The sequence below is a fragment of the Rhinoderma darwinii genome (assembly GCF_050947455.1).
Source record: "Rhinoderma darwinii isolate aRhiDar2 chromosome 5 unlocalized genomic scaffold, aRhiDar2.hap1 SUPER_5_unloc_35, whole genome shotgun sequence".
Taxonomy (NCBI): Eukaryota; Metazoa; Chordata; class Amphibia; order Anura; family Rhinodermatidae; genus Rhinoderma; species Rhinoderma darwinii.
The window spans coordinates 138,200-160,244 of NW_027461793.1; the positions used below are offsets into that span (position 1 = coordinate 138,200).

The 22,045-nt window shown below is 46.6% G+C and overlaps 13 non-coding genes and 1 pseudogene across 13 annotated transcripts; all 14 read right to left on the minus strand.

Annotated features, from left to right (window-relative positions):
* Window positions 1–276: 276 nt before the first annotated feature.
* Window positions 277–467, minus strand: LOC142690742 (U2 spliceosomal RNA). The gene has a single exon (XR_012859433.1). It is a non-coding gene; the product is annotated as a U2 spliceosomal RNA (small nuclear RNA).
* A 1,280-nt stretch (window positions 468–1,747) lies between these two features.
* LOC142690744 (U2 spliceosomal RNA) lies at window positions 1,748–1,938 on the minus strand. Its single transcript, XR_012859434.1, has one exon. It is a non-coding gene; the product is annotated as a U2 spliceosomal RNA (small nuclear RNA).
* Window positions 1,939–3,214: 1,276 nt separating this feature from the next.
* On the minus strand, window positions 3,215–3,405 carry LOC142690746 (U2 spliceosomal RNA). Its single transcript, XR_012859436.1, has one exon. It is a non-coding gene; the product is annotated as a U2 spliceosomal RNA (small nuclear RNA).
* Window positions 3,406–4,701: 1,296 nt separating this feature from the next.
* On the minus strand, window positions 4,702–4,892 carry LOC142690747 (U2 spliceosomal RNA). Its single transcript, XR_012859437.1, has one exon. It is a non-coding gene; the product is annotated as a U2 spliceosomal RNA (small nuclear RNA).
* Window positions 4,893–6,189: 1,297 nt separating this feature from the next.
* LOC142690748 (U2 spliceosomal RNA) lies at window positions 6,190–6,380 on the minus strand. Its single transcript, XR_012859438.1, has one exon. It is a non-coding gene; the product is annotated as a U2 spliceosomal RNA (small nuclear RNA).
* Window positions 6,381–7,673: 1,293 nt separating this feature from the next.
* Window positions 7,674–7,864, minus strand: LOC142690749 (U2 spliceosomal RNA). The gene has a single exon (XR_012859439.1). It is a non-coding gene; the product is annotated as a U2 spliceosomal RNA (small nuclear RNA).
* Window positions 7,865–9,148: 1,284 nt separating this feature from the next.
* On the minus strand, window positions 9,149–9,339 carry LOC142690750 (U2 spliceosomal RNA). Its single transcript, XR_012859440.1, has one exon. It is a non-coding gene; the product is annotated as a U2 spliceosomal RNA (small nuclear RNA).
* A 1,280-nt stretch (window positions 9,340–10,619) lies between these two features.
* Window positions 10,620–10,810, minus strand: LOC142690751 (U2 spliceosomal RNA). The gene has a single exon (XR_012859441.1). It is a non-coding gene; the product is annotated as a U2 spliceosomal RNA (small nuclear RNA).
* Window positions 10,811–12,082: 1,272 nt separating this feature from the next.
* LOC142691020 (U2 spliceosomal RNA) lies at window positions 12,083–12,273 on the minus strand. Its single transcript, XR_012859685.1, has one exon. It is a non-coding gene; the product is annotated as a U2 spliceosomal RNA (small nuclear RNA).
* A 1,288-nt stretch (window positions 12,274–13,561) lies between these two features.
* LOC142690752 (U2 spliceosomal RNA) lies at window positions 13,562–13,752 on the minus strand. The gene has a single exon (XR_012859442.1). It is a non-coding gene; the product is annotated as a U2 spliceosomal RNA (small nuclear RNA).
* Window positions 13,753–15,017: 1,265 nt separating this feature from the next.
* On the minus strand, window positions 15,018–15,208 carry LOC142690753 (U2 spliceosomal RNA). Its single transcript, XR_012859443.1, has one exon. It is a non-coding gene; the product is annotated as a U2 spliceosomal RNA (small nuclear RNA).
* Window positions 15,209–16,496: 1,288 nt separating this feature from the next.
* On the minus strand, window positions 16,497–16,687 carry LOC142690755 (U2 spliceosomal RNA). The gene has a single exon (XR_012859444.1). It is a non-coding gene; the product is annotated as a U2 spliceosomal RNA (small nuclear RNA).
* Window positions 16,688–17,975: 1,288 nt separating this feature from the next.
* Window positions 17,976–18,166, minus strand: LOC142690756 (U2 spliceosomal RNA). The gene has a single exon (XR_012859445.1). It is a non-coding gene; the product is annotated as a U2 spliceosomal RNA (small nuclear RNA).
* A 1,280-nt stretch (window positions 18,167–19,446) lies between these two features.
* Window positions 19,447–19,618, minus strand: LOC142691026 (U2 spliceosomal RNA; annotated as a pseudogene).
* Between the last annotated feature and the right edge of the window lie 2,427 nt (window positions 19,619–22,045).

The following is a 22,045-nucleotide window of genomic DNA, read 5'->3' on the forward strand; positions in this document are numbered from 1 at the left end:
TTTAACTTACCTAAAAGGGAGGGCGGAGAGAAGACAAGGAAGGTGAATGAGGTGTTCCAATGTGAAATGCCGGAAACACAGAAACACAGACGACACACAACAAGAGGTGGCAATCTATTCATTAATTGCATTTAATCAATGAGCTCATTATCACTCATGCATTGTCCAACAGGTGTTGAAATAATGGGATTAAAAGGGGAGATCCCTTCAGAAAGACAGAAACAATAGCAAAGACAAAAAACACTTTTGGAATCTGCTTTTAGTCAACACATAAGGAAAGGGTGCACCGGTCCTGGAAATACTGCAATACCAGGTCAATGCGTGGAGTGGACAGAGCAAGCTCTATTTCCATCTCCCTGTTCTAAAAATCCATTTAATATATGGTCCCCAGATAGGGGACGTATCAGATATTAAACTGATAAGAACAGATACTACACTTGATCTTAGCCAAAAGGCCGAGAAGCGATAACCCGAACGGGCCGCGCGTTGCCCGAGCCTGCCCGATACTGCTGTTCAGCCCTTGCAGCGATTCAGCCTACTTCTAGGCAATTCCATGGGGCCCTGCAGGCTCACACACTCACAGCTACACGGGAGGTGAATAAAGGCCGGAGAGGAAGCCAGACAGGATTTGCTTCTTTTGCTTGCACCACAATGCAGTGCTGAAAGAGGAGGAATCTACATAAAAACGCCTTCCTGGCAACGCCCAAATGCCCTGCTGCCATGCAGATAAACACTGGCAGCGGCAGCAAGTGCATGCCCACAGCCACCCCTTGTTCCTTCACACCTTGTATCAGCTGTAATCCAGTCCAGTCCAGTGCTGCCTGCTGAGCAGCACTGACCAACACTGCCTGGGCCCAGGCTTTTATCTCTGAGGCCCCATTATGATGTCAGAAAGCTGGCTCTGGAATCCTGAGGGCTCCACTATGACACGTGCAAAGTTCCGTCTGAACTTTATATAAGACGGTGAGGCTCAGTCAGTCACTCAGTGTTGCCTGAGAGGGCAACACTGCAACAGCCGGCCGCCAGGCTGTCTTTTTTTTGCACAGCTAGTTGCCTCCAGGAGGCCACAAGAGGGAGACAAGGGACTGCAAAATGGAAAATAGGCATCCACCAACTTTACAGACAACTTCTCCTTGCTCCTACAACCTCCATCCTTGCACAGTTTGTTATTCTTCTAGGTAACATAGTAACAAATCCAAATTGCTGCTCTCTTTGTAGGCAAGCAAGGCTTTGTTGCAACTGCAATTCTTACTTCTTCTTGAAATGTAGGGACGACAGTACATTCCATCACATCCATCTAGTGTACACAGGTAGGTCCATTGTGGCGGGCAGGCGAGCGGGCGGGCTGCTTTATTGGCTGTTTGCTGTTCCCCTACTCCACTCCACTATTTGACTGTTGTGCTGCATCAATCAATCAATCAATCAATCAATCAATCAATCAATCAATCAGTGGCTGGCTCAGGTGCAGCTCTTTAACTTACCTAAAAGGGAGGGCGGAGAGAAGACAAGGAAGGTGAATGAGGTGTTCCAATGTGAAATGCCGGAAACACAGAAACACAGACGACACACAACAAGAGGTGGCAATCTATTCATTAATTGCATTTAATCAATGAGCTCATTATCACTCATGCATTGTCCAACAGGTGTTGAAATAATGGGATTAAAAGGGGAGATCCCTTCAGAAAGACAGAAACAATAGCAAAGACAAAAAACACTTTTGGAATCTGCTTTTAGTCAACACATAAGGAAAGGGTGCACCGGTCCTGGAAATACTGCAATACCAGGTCAATGCGTGGAGTGGACAGAGCAAGCTCTATTTCCATCTCCCTGTTCTAAAAATCCATTTAATATATGGTCCCCAGATAGGGGACGTATCAGATATTAAACTGATAAGAACAGATACTACACTTGATCTTAGCCAAAAGGCCGAGAAGCGATAACCCGAACGGGCCGCGCGTTGCCCGAGCCTGCCCGATACTGCTGTTCAGCCCTTGCAGCGATTCAGCCTACTTCTAGGCAATTCCATGGGGCCCTGCAGGCTCACACACTCACAGCTACACGGGAGGTGAATAAAGGCCGGAGAGGAAGCCAGACAGGATTTGCTTCTTTTGCTTGCACCACAATGCAGTGCTGAAAGAGGAGGAATCTACATAAAAACGCCTTCCTGGCAACGCCCAAATGCCCTGCTGCCATGCAGATAAACACTGGCAGCGGCAGCAAGTGCATGCCCACAGCCACCCCTTGTTCCTTCACACCTTGTATCAGCTGTAATCCAGTCCAGTCCAGTGCTGCCTGCTGAGCAGCACTGACCAACACTGCCTGGGCCCAGGCTTTTATCTCTGAGGCCCCATTATGATGTCAGAAAGCTGGCTCTGGAATCCTGAGGGCTCCACTATGACACGTGCAAAGTTCCGTCTGAACTTTATATAAGACGGTGAGGCTCAGTCAGTCACTCAGTGTTGCCTGAGAGGGCAACACTGCAACAGCCGGCCGCCAGGCTGTCTTTTTTTTGCACAGCTAGTTGCCTCCAGGAGGCCACAAGAGGGAGACAAGGGACTGCAAAATGGAAAATAGGCATCCACCAACTTTACAGACAACTTCTCCTTGCTCCTACAACCTCCATCCTTGCACAGTTTGTTATTCTTCTAGGTAACATAGTAACAAATCCAAATTGCTGCTCTCTTTGTAGGCAAGCAAGGCTTTGTTGCAACTGCAATTCTTACTTCTTCTTGAAATGTAGGGACGACAGTACATTCCATCACATCCATCTAGTGTACACAGGTAGGTCCATTGTGGCGGGCAGGCGAGCGGGCGGGCTGCTTTATTGGCTGTTTGCTGTTCCCCTACTCCACTCCACTATTTGACTGTTGTGCTGCATCAATCAATCAATCAATCAATCAATCAATCAATCAATCAGTGGCTGGCTCAGGTGCAGCTCTTTAACTTACCTAAAAGGGAGGGCGGAGAGAAGACAAGGAAGGTGAATGAGGTGTTCCAATGTGAAATGCCGGAAACACAGAAACACAGACGACACACAACAAGAGGTGGCAATCTATTCATTAATTGCATTTAATCAATGAGCTCATTATCACTCATGCATTGTCCAACAGGTGTTGAAATAATGGGATTAAAAGGGGAGATCCCTTCAGAAAGACAGAAACAATAGCAAAGACAAAAAACACTTTTGGAATCTGCTTTTAGTCAACACATAAGGAAAGGGTGCACCGGTCCTGGAAATACTGCAATACCAGGTCAATGCGTGGAGTGGACAGAGCAAGCTCTATTTCCATCTCCCTGTTCTAAAAATCCATTTAATATATGGTCCCCAGATAGGGGACGTATCAGATATTAAACTGATAAGAACAGATACTACACTTGATCTTAGCCAAAAGGCCGAGAAGCGATAACCCGAACGGGCCGCGCGTTGCCCGAGCCTGCCCGATACTGCTGTTCAGCCCTTGCAGCGATTCAGCCTACTTCTAGGCAATTCCATGGGGCCCTGCAGGCTCACACACTCACAGCTACACGGGAGGTGAATAAAGGCCGGAGAGGAAGCCAGACAGGATTTGCTTCTTTTGCTTGCACCACAATGCAGTGCTGAAAGAGGAGGAATCTACATAAAAACGCCTTCCTGGCAACGCCCAAATGCCCTGCTGCCATGCAGATAAACACTGGCAGCGGCAGCAAGTGCATGCCCACAGCCACCCCTTGTTCCTTCACACCTTGTATCAGCTGTAATCCAGTCCAGTCCAGTGCTGCCTGCTGAGCAGCACTGACCAACACTGCCTGGGCCCAGGCTTTTATCTCTGAGGCCCCATTATGATGTCAGAAAGCTGGCTCTGGAATCCTGAGGGCTCCACTATGACACGTGCAAAGTTCCGTCTGAACTTTATATAAGACGGTGAGGCTCAGTCAGTCACTCAGTGTTGCCTGAGAGGGCAACACTGCAACAGCCGGCCGCCAGGCTGTCTTTTTTTTGCACAGCTAGTTGCCTCCAGGAGGCCACAAGAGGGAGACAAGGGACTGCAAAATGGAAAATAGGCATCCACCAACTTTACAGACAACTTCTCCTTGCTCCTACAACCTCCATCCTTGCACAGTTTGTTATTCTTCTAGGTAACATAGTAACAAATCCAAATTGCTGCTCTCTTTGTAGGCAAGCAAGGCTTTGTTGCAACTGCAATTCTTACTTCTTCTTGAAATGTAGGGACGACAGTACATTCCATCACATCCATCTAGTGTACACAGGTAGGTCCATTGTGGCGGGCAGGCGAGCGGGCGGGCTGCTTTATTGGCTGTTTGCTGTTCCCCTACTCCACTCCACTATTTGACTGTTGTGCTGCATCAATCAATCAATCAATCAATCAATCAATCAATCAATCAATCAATCAATCAATCAATCAGTGGCTGGCTCAGGTGCAGCTCTTTAACTTACCTAAAAGGGAGGGCGGAGAGAAGACAAGGAAGGTGAATGAGGTGTTCCAATGTGAAATGCCGGAAACACAGAAACACAGACGACACACAACAAGAGGTGGCAATCTATTCATTAATTGCATTTAATCAATGAGCTCATTATCACTCATGCATTGTCCAACAGGTGTTGAAATAATGGGATTAAAAGGGGAGATCCCTTCAGAAAGACAGAAACAATAGCAAAGACAAAAAACACTTTTGGAATCTGCTTTTAGTCAACACATAAGGAAAGGGTGCACCGGTCCTGGAAATACTGCAATACCAGGTCAATGCGTGGAGTGGACAGAGCAAGCTCTATTTCCATCTCCCTGTTCTAAAAATCCATTTAATATATGGTCCCCAGATAGGGGACGTATCAGATATTAAACTGATAAGAACAGATACTACACTTGATCTTAGCCAAAAGGCCGAGAAGCGATAACCCGAACGGGCCGCGCGTTGCCCGAGCCTGCCCGATACTGCTGTTCAGCCCTTGCAGCGATTCAGCCTACTTCTAGGCAATTCCATGGGGCCCTGCAGGCTCACACACTCACAGCTACACGGGAGGTGAATAAAGGCCGGAGAGGAAGCCAGACAGGATTTGCTTCTTTTGCTTGCACCACAATGCAGTGCTGGAAGAGGAGGAATCTACATAAAAACGCCTTCCTGGCAACGCCCAAATGCCCTGCTGCCATGCAGATAAACACTGGCAGCGGCAGCAAGTGCATGCCCACAGCCACCCCTTGTTCCTTCACACCTTGTATCAGCTGTAATCCAGTCCAGTCCAGTGCTGCCTGCTGAGCAGCACTGACCAACACTGCCTGGGCCCAGGCTTTTATCTCTGAGGCCCCATTATGATGTCAGAAAGCTGGCTCTGGAATCCTGAGGGCTCCACTATGACACGTGCAAAGTTCCGTCTGAACTTTATATAAGACGGTGAGGCTCAGTCAGTCACTCAGTGTTGCCTGAGAGGGCAACACTGCAACAGCCGGCCGCCAGGCTGTCTTTTTTTTTGCACAGCTAGTTGCCTCCAGGAGGCCACAAGAGGGAGACAAGGGACTGCAAAATGGAAAATAGGCATCCACCAACTTTACAGACAACTTCTCCTTGCTCCTACAACCTCCATCCTTGCACAGTTTGTTATTCTTCTAGGTAACATAGTAACAAATCCAAATTGCTGCTCTCTTTGTAGGCAAGCAAGGCTTTGTTGCAACTGCAATTCTTACTTCTTCTTGAAATGTAGGGACGACAGTACATTCCATCACATCCATCTAGTGTACACAGGTAGGTCCATTGTGGCGGGCAGGCGAGCGGGCGGGCTGCTTTATTGGCTGTTTGCTGTTCCCCTACTCCACTCCACTATTTGACTGTTGTGCTGCATCAATCAATCAATCAATCAATCAATCAATCAATCAATCAATCAATCAATCAATCAATCAGTGGCTGGCTCAGGTGCAGCTCTTTAACTTACCTAAAAGGGAGGGCGGAGAGAAGACAAGGAAGGTGAATGAGGTGTTCCAATGTGAAATGCCGGAAACACAGAAACACAGACGACACACAACAAGAGGTGGCAATCTATTCATTAATTGCATTTAATCAATGAGCTCATTATCACTCATGCATTGTCCAACAGGTGTTGAAATAATGGGATTAAAAGGGGAGATCCCTTCAGAAAGACAGAAACAATAGCAAAGACAAAAAACACTTTTGGAATCTGCTTTTAGTCAACACATAAGGAAAGGGTGCACCGGTCCTGGAAATACTGCAATACCAGGTCAATGCGTGGAGTGGACAGAGCAAGCTCTATTTCCATCTCCCTGTTCTAAAAATCCATTTAATATATGGTCCCCAGATAGGGGACGTATCAGATATTAAACTGATAAGAACAGATACTACACTTGATCTTAGCCAAAAGGCCGAGAAGCGATAACCCGAACGGGCCGCGCGTTGCCCGAGCCTGCCCGATACTGCTGTTCAGCCCTTGCAGCGATTCAGCCTACTTCTAGGCAATTCCATGGGGCCCTGCAGGCTCACACACTCACAGCTACACGGGAGGTGAATAAAGGCCGGAGAGGAAGCCAGACAGGATTTGCTTCTTTTGCTTGCACCACAATGCAGTGCTGGAAGAGGAGGAATCTACATAAAAACGCCTTCCTGGCAACGCCCAAATGCCCTGCTGCCATGCAGATAAACACTGGCAGCGGCAGCAAGTGCATGCCCACAGCCACCCCTTGTTCCTTCACACCTTGTATCAGCTGTAATCCAGTCCAGTCCAGTGCTGCCTGCTGAGCAGCACTGACCAACACTGCCTGGGCCCAGGCTTTTATCTCTGAGGCCCCATTATGATGTCAGAAAGCTGGCTCTGGAATCCTGAGGGCTCCACTATGACACGTGCAAAGTTCCGTCTGAACTTTATATAAGACGGTGAGGCTCAGTCAGTCACTCAGTGTTGCCTGAGAGGGCAACACTGCAACAGCCGGCCGCCAGGCTGTCTTTTTTTTTGCACAGCTAGTTGCCTCCAGGAGGCCACAAGAGGGAGACAAGGGACTGCAAAATGGAAAATAGGCATCCACCAACTTTACAGACAACTTCTCCTTGCTCCTACAACCTCCATCCTTGCACAGTTTGTTATTCTTCTAGGTAACATAGTAACAAATCCAAATTGCTGCTCTCTTTGTAGGCAAGCAAGGCTTTGTTGCAACTGCAATTCTTACTTCTTCTTGAAATGTAGGGACGACAGTACATTCCATCACATCCATCTAGTGTACACAGGTAGGTCCATTGTGGCGGGCAGGCGAGCGGGCGGGCTGCTTTATTGGCTGTTTGCTGTTCCCCTACTCCACTCCACTATTTGACTGTTGTGCTGCATCAATCAATCAATCAATCAATCAATCAATCAATCAATCAATCAATCAATCAATCAGTGGCTGGCTCAGGTGCAGCTCTTTAACTTACCTAAAAGGGAGGGCGGAGAGAAGACAAGGAAGGTGAATGAGGTGTTCCAATGTGAAATGCCGGAAACACAGAAACACAGACGACACACAACAAGAGGTGGCAATCTATTCATTAATTGCATTTAATCAATGAGCTCATTATCACTCATGCATTGTCCAACAGGTGTTGAAATAATGGGATTAAAAGGGGAGATCCCTTCAGAAAGACAGAAACAATAGCAAAGACAAAAAACACTTTTGGAATCTGCTTTTAGTCAACACATAAGGAAAGGGTGCACCGGTCCTGGAAATACTGCAATACCAGGTCAATGCGTGGAGTGGACAGAGCAAGCTCTATTTCCATCTCCCTGTTCTAAAAATCCATTTAATATATGGTCCCCAGATAGGGGACGTATCAGATATTAAACTGATAAGAACAGATACTACACTTGATCTTAGCCAAAAGGCCGAGAAGCGATAACCCGAACGGGCCGCGCGTTGCCCGAGCCTGCCCGATACTGCTGTTCAGCCCTTGCAGCGATTCAGCCTACTTCTAGGCAATTCCATGGGGCCCTGCAGGCTCACACACTCACAGCTACACGGGAGGTGAATAAAGGCCGGAGAGGAAGCCAGACAGGATTTGCTTCTTTTGCTTGCACCACAATGCAGTGCTGGAAGAGGAGGAATCTACATAAAAACGCCTTCCTGGCAACGCCCAAATGCCCTGCTGCCATGCAGATAAACACTGGCAGCGGCAGCAAGTGCATGCCCACAGCCACCCCTTGTTCCTTCACACCTTGTATCAGCTGTAATCCAGTCCAGTCCAGTGCTGCCTGCTGAGCAGCACTGACCAACACTGCCTGGGCCCAGGCTTTTATCTCTGAGGCCCCATTATGATGTCAGAAAGCTGGCTCTGGAATCCTGAGGGCTCCACTATGACACGTGCAAAGTTCCGTCTGAACTTTATATAAGACGGTGAGGCTCAGTCAGTCACTCAGTGTTGCCTGAGAGGGCAACACTGCAACAGCCGGCCGCCAGGCTGTCTTTTTTTTGCACAGCTAGTTGCCTCCAGGAGGCCACAAGAGGGAGACAAGGGACTGCAAAATGGAAAATAGGCATCCACCAACTTTACAGACAACTTCTCCTTGCTCCTACAACCTCCATCCTTGCACAGTTTGTTATTCTTCTAGGTAACATAGTAACAAATCCAAATTGCTGCTCTCTTTGTAGGCAAGCAAGGCTTTGTTGCAACTGCAATTCTTACTTCTTCTTGAAATGTAGGGACGACAGTACATTCCATCACATCCATCTAGTGTACACAGGTAGGTCCATTGTGGCGGGCAGGCGAGCGGGCGGGCTGCTTTATTGGCTGTTTGCTGTTCCCCTACTCCACTCCACTATTTGACTGTTGTGCTGCATCAATCAATCAATCAATCAATCAATCAATCAATCAATCAATCAATCAGTGGCTGGCTCAGGTGCAGCTCTTTAACTTACCTAAAAGGGAGGGCGGAGAGAAGACAAGGAAGGTGAATGAGGTGTTCCAATGTGAAATGCCGGAAACACAGAAACACAGACGACACACAACAAGAGGTGGCAATCTATTCATTAATTGCATTTAATCAATGAGCTCATTATCACTCATGCATTGTCCAACAGGTGTTGAAATAATGGGATTAAAAGGGGAGATCCCTTCAGAAAGACAGAAACAATAGCAAAGACAAAAAACACTTTTGGAATCTGCTTTTAGTCAACACATAAGGAAAGGGTGCACCGGTCCTGGAAATACTGCAATACCAGGTCAATGCGTGGAGTGGACAGAGCAAGCTCTATTTCCATCTCCCTGTTCTAAAAATCCATTTAATATATGGTCCCCAGATAGGGGACGTATCAGATATTAAACTGATAAGAACAGATACTACACTTGATCTTAGCCAAAAGGCCGAGAAGCGATAACCCGAACGGGCCGCGCGTTGCCCGAGCCTGCCCGATACTGCTGTTCAGCCCTTGCAGCGATTCAGCCTACTTCTAGGCAATTCCATGGGGCCCTGCAGGCTCACACACTCACAGCTACACGGGAGGTGAATAAAGGCCGGAGAGGAAGCCAGACAGGATTTGCTTCTTTTGCTTGCACCACAATGCAGTGCTGAAAGAGGAGGAATCTACATAAAAACGCCTTCCTGGCAACGCCCAAATGCCCTGCTGCCATGCAGATAAACACTGGCAGCGGCAGCAAGTGCATGCCCACAGCCACCCCTTGTTCCTTCACACCTTGTATCAGCTGTAATCCAGTCCAGTCCAGTGCTGCCTGCTGAGCAGCACTGACCAACACTGCCTGGGCCCAGGCTTTTATCTCTGAGGCCCCATTATGATGTCAGAAAGCTGGCTCTGGAATCCTGAGGGCTCCACTATGACACGTGCAAAGTTCTGTCTGAACTTTATATAAGACGGTGAGGCTCAGTCAGTCACTCAGTGTTGCCTGAGAGGGCAACACTGCAACAGCCGGCCGCCAGGCTGTCTTTTTTTTGCACAGCTAGTTGCCTCCAGGAGGCCACAAGAGGGAGACAAGGGACTGCAAAATGGAAAATAGGCATCCACCAACTTTACAGACAACTTCTCCTTGCTCCTACAACCTCCATCCTTGCACAGTTTGTTATTCTTCTAGGTAACATAGTAACAAATCCAAATTGCTGCTCTCTTTGTAGGCAAGCAAGGCTTTGTTGCAACTGCAATTCTTACTTCTTCTTGAAATGTAGGGACGACAGTACATTCCATCACATCCATCTAGTGTACACAGGTAGGTCCATTGTGGCGGGCAGGCGAGCGGGCGGGCTGCTTTATTGGCTGTTTGCTGTTCCCCTACTCCACTCCACTATTTGACTGTTGTGCTGCATCAATCAATCAATCAATCAATCAATCAATCAATCAATCAATCAGTGGCTGGCTCAGGTGCAGCTCTTTAACTTACCTAAAAGGGAGGGCGGAGAGAAGACAAGGAAGGTGAATGAGGTGTTCCAATGTGAAATGCCGGAAACACAGAAACACAGACGACACACAACAAGAGGTGGCAATCTATTCATTAATTGCATTTAATCAATGAGCTCATTATCACTCATGCATTGTCCAACAGGTGTTGAAATAATGGGATTAAAAGGGGAGATCCCTTCAGAAAGACAGAAACAATAGCAAAGACAAAAAACACTTTTGGAATCTGCTTTTAGTCAACACATAAGGAAAGGGTGCACCGGTCCTGGAAATACTGCAATACCAGGTCAATGCGTGGAGTGGACAGAGCAAGCTCTATTTCCATCTCCCTGTTCTAAAAATCCATTTAATATATGGTCCCCAGATAGGGGACGTATCAGATATTAAACTGATAAGAACAGATACTACACTTGATCTTAGCCAAAAGGCCGAGAAGCGATAACCCGAACGGGCCGCGCGTTGCCCGAGCCTGCCCGATACTGCTGTTCAGCCCTTGCAGCGATTCAGCCTACTTCTAGGCAATTCCATGGGGCCCTGCAGGCTCACACACTCACAGCTACACGGGAGGTGAATAAAGGCCGGAGAGGAAGCCAGACAGGATTTGCTTCTTTTGCTTGCACCACAATGCAGTGCTGAAAGAGGAGGAATCTACATAAAAATGCCTTCCTGGCAACGCCCAAATGCCCTGCTGCCATGCAGATAAACACTGGCAGCGGCAGCAAGTGCATGCCCACAGCCACCCCTTGTTCCTTCACACCTTGTATCAGCTGTAATCCAGTCCAGTCCAGTGCTGCCTGCTGAGCAGCACTGACCAACACTGCCTGGGCCCAGGCTTTTATCTCTGAGGCCCCATTATGATGTCAGAAAGCTGGCTCTGGAATCCTGAGGGCTCCACTATGACACGTGCAAAGTTCCGTCTGAACTTTATATAAGACGGTGAGGCTCAGTCAGTCACTCAGTGTTGCCTGAGAGGGCAACACTGCAACAGCCGGCCGCCAGGCTGTCTTTTTTTTGCACAGCTAGTTGCCTCCAGGAGGCCACAAGAGGGAGACAAGGGACTGCAAAATGGAAAATAGGCATCCACCAACTTTACAGACAACTTCTCCTTGCTCCTACAACCTCCATCCTTGCACAGTTTGTTATTCTTCTAGGTAACATAGTAACAAATCCAAATTGCTGCTCTCTTTGTAGGCAAGCAAGGCTTTGTTGCAACTGCAATTCTTACTTCTTCTTGAAATGTAGGGACGACAGTACATTCCATCACATCCATCTAGTGTACACAGGTAGGTCCATTGTGGCGGGCAGGCGAGCGGGCGGGCTGCTTTATTGGCTGTTTGCTGTTCCCCTACTCCACTCCACTATTTGACTGTTGTGCTGCATCAATCAATCAATCAATCAATCAATCAATCAATCAGTGGCTGGCTCAGGTGCAGCTCTTTAACTTACCTAAAAGGGAGGGCGGAGAGAAGACAAGGAAGGTGAATGAGGTGTTCCAATGTGAAATGCCGGAAACACAGAAACACAGACGACACACAACAAGAGGTGGCAATCTATTCATTAATTGCATTTAATCAATGAGCTCATTATCACTCATGCATTGTCCAACAGGTGTTGAAATAATGGGATTAAAAGGGGAGATCCCTTCAGAAAGACAGAAACAATAGCAAAGACAAAAAACACTTTTGGAATCTGCTTTTAGTCAACACATAAGGAAAGGGTGCACCGGTCCTGGAAATACTGCAATACCAGGTCAATGCGTGGAGTGGACAGAGCAAGCTCTATTTCCATCTCCCTGTTCTAAAAATCCATTTAATATATGGTCCCCAGATAGGGGACGTATCAGATATTAAACTGATAAGAACAGATACTACACTTGATTTTAGCCAAAAGGCCGAGAAGCGATAACCCGAACGGGCCGCGCGTTGCCCGAGCCTGCCCGATACTGCTGTTCAGCCCTTGCAGCGATTCAGCCTACTTCTAGGCAATTCCATGGGGCCCTGCAGGCTCACACACTCACAGCTACACGGGAGGTGAATAAAGGCCGGAGAGGAAGCCAGACAGGATTTGCTTCTTTTGCTTGCACCACAATGCAGTGCTGAAAGAGGAGGAATCTACATAAAAACGCCTTCCTGGCAACGCCCAAATGCCCTGCTGCCATGCAGATAAACACTGGCAGCGGCAGCAAGTGCATGCCCACAGCCACCCCTTGTTCCTTCACACCTTGTATCAGCTGTAATCCAGTCCAGTCCAGTGCTGCCTGCTGAGCAGCACTGACCAACACTGCCTGGGCCCAGGCTTTTATCTCTGAGGCCCCATTATGATGTCAGAAAGCTGGCTCTGGAATCCTGAGGGCTCCACTATGACACGTGCAAAGTTCTGTCTGAACTTTATATAAGACGGTGAGGCTCAGTCAGTCACTCAGTGTTGCCTGAGAGGGCAACACTGCAACAGCCGGCCGCCAGGCTGTCTTTTTTTTGCACAGCTAGTTGCCTCCAGGAGGCCACAAGAGGGAGACAAGGGACTGCAAAATGGAAAATAGGCATCCACCAACTTTACAGACAACTTCTCCTTGCTCCTACAACCTCCATCCTTGCACAGTTTGTTATTCTTCTAGGTAACATAGTAACAAATCCAAATTGCTGCTCTCTTTGTAGGCAAGCAAGGCTTTGTTGCAACTGCAATTCTTACTTCTTCTTGAAATGTAGGGACGACAGTACATTCCATCACATCCATCTAGTGTACACAGGTAGGTCCATTGTGGCGGGCAGGCGAGCGGGCGGGCTGCTTTATTGGCTGTTTGCTGTTCCCCTACTCCACTCCACTATTTGACTGTTGTGCTGCATCAATCAATCAATCAATCAATCAATCAATCAATCAATCAATCAATCAATCAGTGGCTGGCTCAGGTGCAGCTCTTTAACTTACCTAAAAGGGAGGGCGGAGAGAAGACAAGGAAGGTGAATGAGGTGTTCCAATGTGAAATGCCGGAAACACAGAAACACAGACGACACACAACAAGAGGTGGCAATCTATTCATTAATTGCATTTAATCAATGAGCTCATTATCACTCATGCATTGTCCAACAGGTGTTGAAATAATGGGATTAAAAGGGGAGATCCCTTCAGAAAGACAGAAACAATAGCAAAGACAAAAAACACTTTTGGAATCTGCTTTTAGTCAACACATAAGGAAAGGGTGCACCGGTCCTGGAAATACTGCAATACCAGGTCAATGCGTGGAGTGGACAGAGCAAGCTCTATTTCCATCTCCCTGTTCTAAAAATCCATTTAATATATGGTCCCCAGATAGGGGACGTATCAGATATTAAACTGATAAGAACAGATACTACACTTGATCTTAGCCAAAAGGCCGAGAAGCGATAACCCGAACGGGCCGCGCGTTGCCCGAGCCTGCCCGATACTGCTGTTCAGCCCTTGCAGCGATTCAGCCTACTTCTAGGCAATTCCATGGGGCCCTGCAGGCTCACACACTCACAGCTACACGGGAGGTGAATAAAGGCCGGAGAGGAAGCCAGACAGGATTTGCTTCTTTTGCTTGCACCACAATGCAGTGCTGAAAGAGGAGGAATCTACATAAAAACGCCTTCCTGGCAACGCCCAAATGCCCTGCTGCCATGCAGATAAACACTGGCAGCGGCAGCAAGTGCATGCCCACAGCCACCCCTTGTTCCTTCACACCTTGTATCAGCTGTAATCCAGTCCAGTCCAGTGCTGCCTGCTGAGCAGCACTGACCAACACTGCCTGGGCCCAGGCTTTTATCTCTGAGGCCCCATTATGATGTCAGAAAGCTGGCTCTGGAATCCTGAGGGCTCCACTATGACACGTGCAAAGTTCCGTCTGAACTTTATATAAGACGGTGAGGCTCAGTCAGTCACTCAGTGTTGCCTGAGAGGGCAACACTGCAACAGCCGGCCGCCAGGCTGTCTTTTTTTTTGCACAGCTAGTTGCCTCCAGGAGGCCACAAGAGGGAGACAAGGGACTGCAAAATGGAAAATAGGCATCCACCAACTTTACAGACAACTTCTCCTTGCTCCTACAACCTCCATCCTTGCACAGTTTGTTATTCTTCTAGGTAACATAGTAACAAATCCAAATTGCTGCTCTCTTTGTAGGCAAGCAAGGCTTTGTTGCAACTGCAATTCTTACTTCTTCTTGAAATGTAGGGACGACAGTACATTCCATCACATCCATCTAGTGTACACAGGTAGGTCCATTGTGGCGGGCAGGCGAGCGGGCGGGCTGCTTTATTGGCTGTTTGCTGTTCCCCTACTCCACTCCACTATTTGACTGTTGTGCTGCATCAATCAATCAATCAATCAATCAATCAGTGGCTGGCTCAGGTGCAGCTCTTTAACTTACCTAAAAGGGAGGGCGGAGAGAAGACAAGGAAGGTGAATGAGGTGTTCCAATGTGAAATGCCGGAAACACAGAAACACAGACGACACACAACAAGAGGTGGCAATCTATTCATTAATTGCATTTAATCAATGAGCTCATTATCACTCATGCATTGTCCAACAGGTGTTGAAATAATGGGATTAAAAGGGGAGATCCCTTCAGAAAGACAGAAACAATAGCAAAGACAAAAAACACTTTTGGAATCTGCTTTTAGTCAACACATAAGGAAAGGGTGCACCGGTCCTGGAAATACTGCAATACCAGGTCAATGCGTGGAGTGGACAGAGCAAGCTCTATTTCCATCTCCCTGTTCTAAAAATCCATTTAATATATGGTCCCCAGATAGGGGACGTATCAGATATTAAACTGATAAGAACAGATACTACACTTGATCTTAGCCAAAAGGCCGAGAAGCGATAACCCGAACGGGCCGCGCGTTGCCCGAGCCTGCCCGATACTGCTGTTCAGCCCTTGCAGCGATTCAGCCTACTTCTAGGCAATTCCATGGGGCCCTGCAGGCTCACACACTCACAGCTACACGGGAGGTGAATAAAGGCCGGAGAGGAAGCCAGACAGGATTTGCTTCTTTTGCTTGCACCACAATGCAGTGCTGAAAGAGGAGGAATCTACATAAAAACGCCTTCCTGGCAACGCCCAAATGCCCTGCTGCCATGCAGATAAACACTGGCAGCGGCAGCAAGTGCATGCCCACAGCCACCCCTTGTTCCTTCACACCTTGTATCAGCTGTAATCCAGTCCAGTCCAGTGCTGCCTGCTGAGCAGCACTGACCAACACTGCCTGGGCCCAGGCTTTTATCTCTGAGGCCCCATTATGATGTCAGAAAGCTGGCTCTGGAATCCTGAGGGCTCCACTATGACACGTGCAAAGTTCCGTCTGAACTTTATATAAGACGGTGAGGCTCAGTCAGTCACTCAGTGTTGCCTGAGAGGGCAACACTGCAACAGCCGGCCGCCAGGCTGTCTTTTTTTTGCACAGCTAGTTGCCTCCAGGAGGCCACAAGAGGGAGACAAGGGACTGCAAAATGGAAAATAGGCATCCACCAACTTTACAGACAACTTCTCCTTGCTCCTACAACCTCCATCCTTGCACAGTTTGTTATTCTTCTAGGTAACATAGTAACAAATCCAAATTGCTGCTCTCTTTGTAGGCAAGCAAGGCTTTGTTGCAACTGCAATTCTTACTTCTTCTTGAAATGTAGGGACGACAGTACATTCCATCACATCCATCTAGTGTACACAGGTAGGTCCATTGTGGCGGGCAGGCGAGCGGGCGGGCTGCTTTATTGGCTGTTTGCTGTTCCCCTACTCCACTCCACTATTTGACTGTTGTGCTGCATCAATCAATCAATCAATCAATCAATCAATCAATCAATCAATCAATCAATCAGTGGCTGGCTCAGGTGCAGCTCTTTAACTTACCTAAAAGGGAGGGCGGAGAGAAGACAAGGAAGGTGAATGAGGTGTTCCAATGTGAAATGCCGGAAACACAGAAACACAGACGACACACAACAAGAGGTGGCAATCTATTCATTAATTGCATTTAATCAATGAGCTCATTATCACTCATGCATTGTCCAACAGGTGTTGAAATAATGGGATTAAAAGGGGAGATCCCTTCAGAAAGACAGAAACAATAGCAAAGACAAAAAACACTTTTGGAATCTGCTTTTAGTCAACACATAAGGAAAGGGTGCACCGGTCCTGGAAATACTGCAATACCAGGTCAATGCGTGGAGTGGACAGAGCAAGCTCTATTTCCATCTCCCTGTTCTAAAAATCCATTTAATATATGGTCCCCAGATAGGGGACGTATCAGATATTAAACTGATAAGAACAGATACTACACTTGATCTTAGCCAAAAGGCCGAGAAGCGATAACCCGAACGGGCCGCGCGTTGCCCGAGCCTGCCCGATACTGCTGTTCAGCCCTTGCAGCGATTCAGCCTACTTCTAGGCAATTCCATGGGGCCCTGCAGGCTCACACACTCACAGCTACACGGGAGGTGAATAAAGGCCGGAGAGGAAGCCAGACAGGATTTGCTTCTTTTGCTTGCACCACAATGCAGTGCTGAAAGAGGAGGAATCTACATAAAAATGCCTTCCTGGCAACGCCCAAATGCCCTGCTGCCATGCAGATAAACACTGGCAGCGGCAGCAAGTGCATGCCCACAGCCACCCCTTGTTCCTTCACACCTTGTATCAGCTGTAATCCAGTCCAGTCCAGTGCTGCCTGCTGAGCAGCACTGACCAACACTGCCTGGGCCCAGGCTTTTATCTCTGAGGCCCCATTATGATGTCAGAAAGCTGGCTCTGGAATCCTGAGGGCTCCACTATGACACGTGCAAAGTTCCGTCTGAACTTTATATAAGACGGTGAGGCTCAGTCAGTCACTCAGTGTTGCCTGAGAGGGCAACACTGCAACAGCCGGCCGCCAGGCTGTCTTTTTTTTGCACAGCTAGTTGCCTCCAGGAGGCCACAAGAGGGAGACAAGGGACTGCAAAATGGAAAATAGGCATCCACCAACTTTACAGACAACTTCTCCTTGCTCCTACAACCTCCATCCTTGCACAGTTTGTTATTCTTCTAGGTAACATAGTAACAAATCCAAATTGCTGCTCTCTTTGTAGGCAAGCAAGGCTTTGTTGCAACTGCAATTCTTACTTCTTCTTGAAATGTAGGGACGACAGTACATTCCATCACATCCATCTAGTGTACACAGGTAGGTCCATTGTGGCGGGCAGGCGAGCGGGCGGGCTGCTTTATTGGCTGTTTGCTGTTCCCCTACTCCACTCCACTATTTGACTGTTGTGCTGCATCAATCAATCAATCAATCAATCAATCAATCAATCAATCAATCAATCAATCAGTGGCTGGCTCAGGTGCAGCTCTTTAACTTACCTAAAAGGGAGGGCGGAGAGAAGACAAGGAAGGTGAATGAGGTGTTCCAATGTGAAATGCCGGAAACACAGAAACACAGACGACACACAACAAGAGGTGGCAATCTATTCATTAATTGCATTTAATCAATGAGCTCATTATCACTCATGCATTGTCCAACAGGTGTTGAAATAATGGGATTAAAAGGGGAGATCCCTTCAGAAAGACAGAAACAATAGCAAAGACAAAAAACACTTTTGGAATCTGCTTTTAGTCAACACATAAGGAAAGGGTGCACCGGTCCTGGAAATACTGCAATACCAGGTCAATGCGTGGAGTGGACAGAGCAAGCTCTATTTCCATCTCCCTGTTCTAAAAATCCATTTAATATATGGTCCCCAGATAGGGGACGTATCAGATATTAAACTGATAAGAACAGATACTACACTTGATCTTAGCCAAAAGGCCGAGAAGCGATAACCCGAACGGGCCGCGCGTTGCCCGAGCCTGCCCGATACTGCTGTTCAGCCCTTGCAGCGATTCAGCCTACTTCTAGGCAATTCCATGGGGCCCTGCAGGCTCACACACTCACAGCTACACGGGAGGTGAATAAAGGCCGGAGAGGAAGCCAGACAGGATTTGCTTCTTTTGCTTGCACCACAATGCAGTGCTGAAAGAGGAGGAATCTACATAAAAACGCCTTCCTGGCAACGCCCAAATGCCCTGCTGCCATGCAGATAAACACTGGCAGCGGCAGCAAGTGCATGCCCACAGCCACCCCTTGTTCCTTCACACCTTGTATCAGCTGTAATCCAGTCCAGTCCAGTGCTGCCTGCTGAGCAGCACTGACCAACACTGCCTGGGCCCAGGCTTTTATCTCTGAGGCCCCATTATGATGTCAGAAAGCTGGCTCTGGAATCCTGAGGGCTCCACTATGACACGTGCAAAGTTCCGTCTGAACTTTATATAAGACGGTGAGGCTCAGTCAGTCACTCAGTGTTGCCTGAGAGGGCAACACTGCAACAGCCGGCCGCCAGGCTGTCTTTTTTTTGCACAGCTAGTTGCCTCCAGGAGGCCACAAGAGGGAGACAAGGGACTGCAAAATGGAAAATAGGCATCCACCAACTTTACAGACAACTTCTCCTTGCTCCTACAACCTCCATCCTTGCACAGTTTGTTATTCTTCTAGGTAACATAGTAACAAATCCAAATTGCTGCTCTCTTTGTAGGCAAGCAAGGCTTTGTTGCAACTGCAATTCTTACTTCTTCTTGAAATGTAGGGACGACAGTACATTCCATCACATCCATCTAGTGTACACAGGTAGGTCCATTGTGGCGGGCAGGCGAGCGGGCGGGCTGCTTTATTGGCTGTTTGCTGTTCCCCTACTCCACTCTACTATTTGACTGTTGTGCTGCATCAATCAATCAATCAATCAATCAATCAATCAATCAATCAATCAGTGGCTGGCTCAGGTGCAGCTCTTTAACTTACCTAAAAGGGAGGGCGGAGAGAAGACAAGGAAGGTGAATGAGGTGTTCCAATGTGAAATGCCGGAAACACAGAAACACAGACGACACACAACAAGAGGTGGCAATCTATTCATTAATTGCATTTAATCAATGAGCTCATTATCACTCATGCATTGTCCAACAGGTGTTGAAATAATGGGATTAAAAGGGGAGATCCCTTCAGAAAGACAGAAACAATAGCAAAGACAAAAAACACTTTTGGAATCTGCTTTTAGTCAACACATAAGGAAAAGGTGCACCGGTCCTGGAAATACTGCAATACCAGGTCAATGCGTGGAGTGGACAGAGCAAGCTCTATTTCCATCTCCCTGTTCTAAAAATCCATTTAATATATGGTCCCCAGATAGGGGACGTATCAGATATTAAACTGATAAGAACAGATACTAGAGAAAAAAGATAGGAGGGAACCTCCAGCTCACCTTAGGGCAGTGAATGAATTTGGTGCCCTTGTTGCGCCAGGATCCCCGTGTCGGCACACGTCAGTAGAGACACAAAAGACAGTAGATGTGATCCAGCGCAGGGAGAAATAAGTCCAATTTCCAAGTAAGTTAAAATGGAAACTCGTTCCAATTTTATTGATATGACGTAAAAAACATCAGGAGACTTGGCTCCTGCAGAGGAAAGGTGAATGAATGGAGAAAAGGTAGGTGTGTGGAGCCTACGCGTTTCAGACGATCTCCTCGTCCTTAATCATGGCTGAAGAATAAGTGATTTGACTGTTGGGGTGAGAACTTATATCCGGTTTGATACAGGTGTATTAAATTGCGGTTCAGGAGACTGGAGGTGGAACGCAACCGCGTGACCAGTCTCACGTCGTGTCCTATCCTCCGTCAAACCCAGATATCTGTGACTCACAGCACCAGGACCCGGGATGAAATCGTGGTAAGTATATATGTGGCTATCTTATATATTTATTAATAGCAATCAGCTACATCTATTTTGATCTTTGAAAAACGGGAGGGTTACGACGTAAATATAAAAGGAACAAAATTATATGTATGTTTGGGCTCGACCGGATATAAGCTCTAGATGACAAACACCCCATTCATCAAAATACAGTTTGGTGTGAAAAAGGATAGTGTGAATGCACCCAAGGTGCGAAAAATCTAAAAGAAATAAATAAAATGTGACTAGCACTGGCGTATATATCTCCATGCATTTGAACTTTTGTTTTGACATCGAAGTAGTGTAGTGTACCCAAAGTACAACAAATCAAATTTGACAGTTTACGGTTGTTAGTTTACTACTACCTATACAATAAGAGTGTATGGACTGTATTGACCCTCTGGCACCAGAAATAATGGCCATATATTGTGGTATGGACGAATCTCACAACATTTACTACCCCTTGAGCTTGTTTGTTAATTAAAGGCAAAAAACCTTTTTATTGATATATAATACAACTCATAGGTATACAGGGAAAAACTACCGCTCATACGAATATGTTTATATACTTATCAAATAAGGGGTTCAGGCTTCAAAATTGAACATTTACTTTGCTATTAATTTGATATTTTTCTGTAACGAAACAATGTTCATAGTAACAAATTAAAACAAAGCTGGCCAGGACTATAGTGTCCCTTCCCATGTTGGAATTATATTCGCATTTTAATACGAGGGAAAGCCGTCGGGGTAAAACTAGGCACGCTGACCCCGACACTAGGAAATCCTTGGATGAAAACTCGGAAGTTTATTATCCAACAAGTTCTGGATTGTTGATATTTTTGATCGAACTTTATGTTTATTTTATTGAAACTAAGCCAATAATTTACAAGATGGAGGTTGTAAAAGAAATGATCTAATAATAAAACATAAGTTCCTTCCTCAAATTGAGTCCATGAGGGTGCCTTGTTTTTAGACGAAAAATCCAAAAAGCCTCCCTGCCCAACGTTTTATGTTTCAAATTACCACCCCGTTTCGGTGTATATACCTTTTCAATAGCATAGCATTTCAGTGAGTCTGTAGACCTGTTATGGTGTTGGATAAAATGTTTGGCTGCATTCGATGTATTTACAATATTAGGGTTTCTAATATAACTCAAATGTTCTAAAAACCTCTGTTTAAATTTTCGATTGGTGCAGCCTATGTACTTCAGATTACATGAAGTACACTCCAACACATAGATCACAGACTCACTGTTGCAATTAATATAATTCTTGATGAAAAAATTGTAAGTATCTGTTGAGTCCGAAAAGCTTTTTCTAGGGGAAACATAGGAACAGGTTTTACAGGGATGTGTGCCACATTTGAAAAATCCCCTTTGTTCCAACCACGAGCTTTTATGTATATCTGGTCGTAGCATCGATGGAGCCACAACATTGCCTATCGTGGGAGCTTTCCGGGCAACTATTCTACATCCTTCTTTTAAGATATTGTCAAGAATTTGGTCCTCCTTGAGTATAGGTAAATGTTTGAGGATAATATTCTTTATTAATGAGAATTGATTACTATATTGAAGAATAATAGCCGGTTTATTTGAATCCAATGTTGGGTATTTCTTTTTGTTAGTGAGCATGTCCTCCCTGTTTTTTTTGGAAGTTATCCTGGATGCTCTTTCAAGTATCCAGTTAGGATATCCCCTATTGCGTAACCTTTTGGAGATTGTATTTTGTTCCGCAAGAAAATTCGCCTCCGTATTGCAGTTACGTCTAGCCCTATGTAGTTCACCCACGGGAATGGAGGTAACTGTTTGTCTAGGGTGATTACTCTTCGCGTGCAGAATAGTATTCCCCGAAACGGGTTTGCGATGTGTTTTTGTTTGAATTATTTCTCCCTCAATCCCTGCCAAATCTAAATCCAAGAAAATGGTGTTGTTAGGATGAAAAGT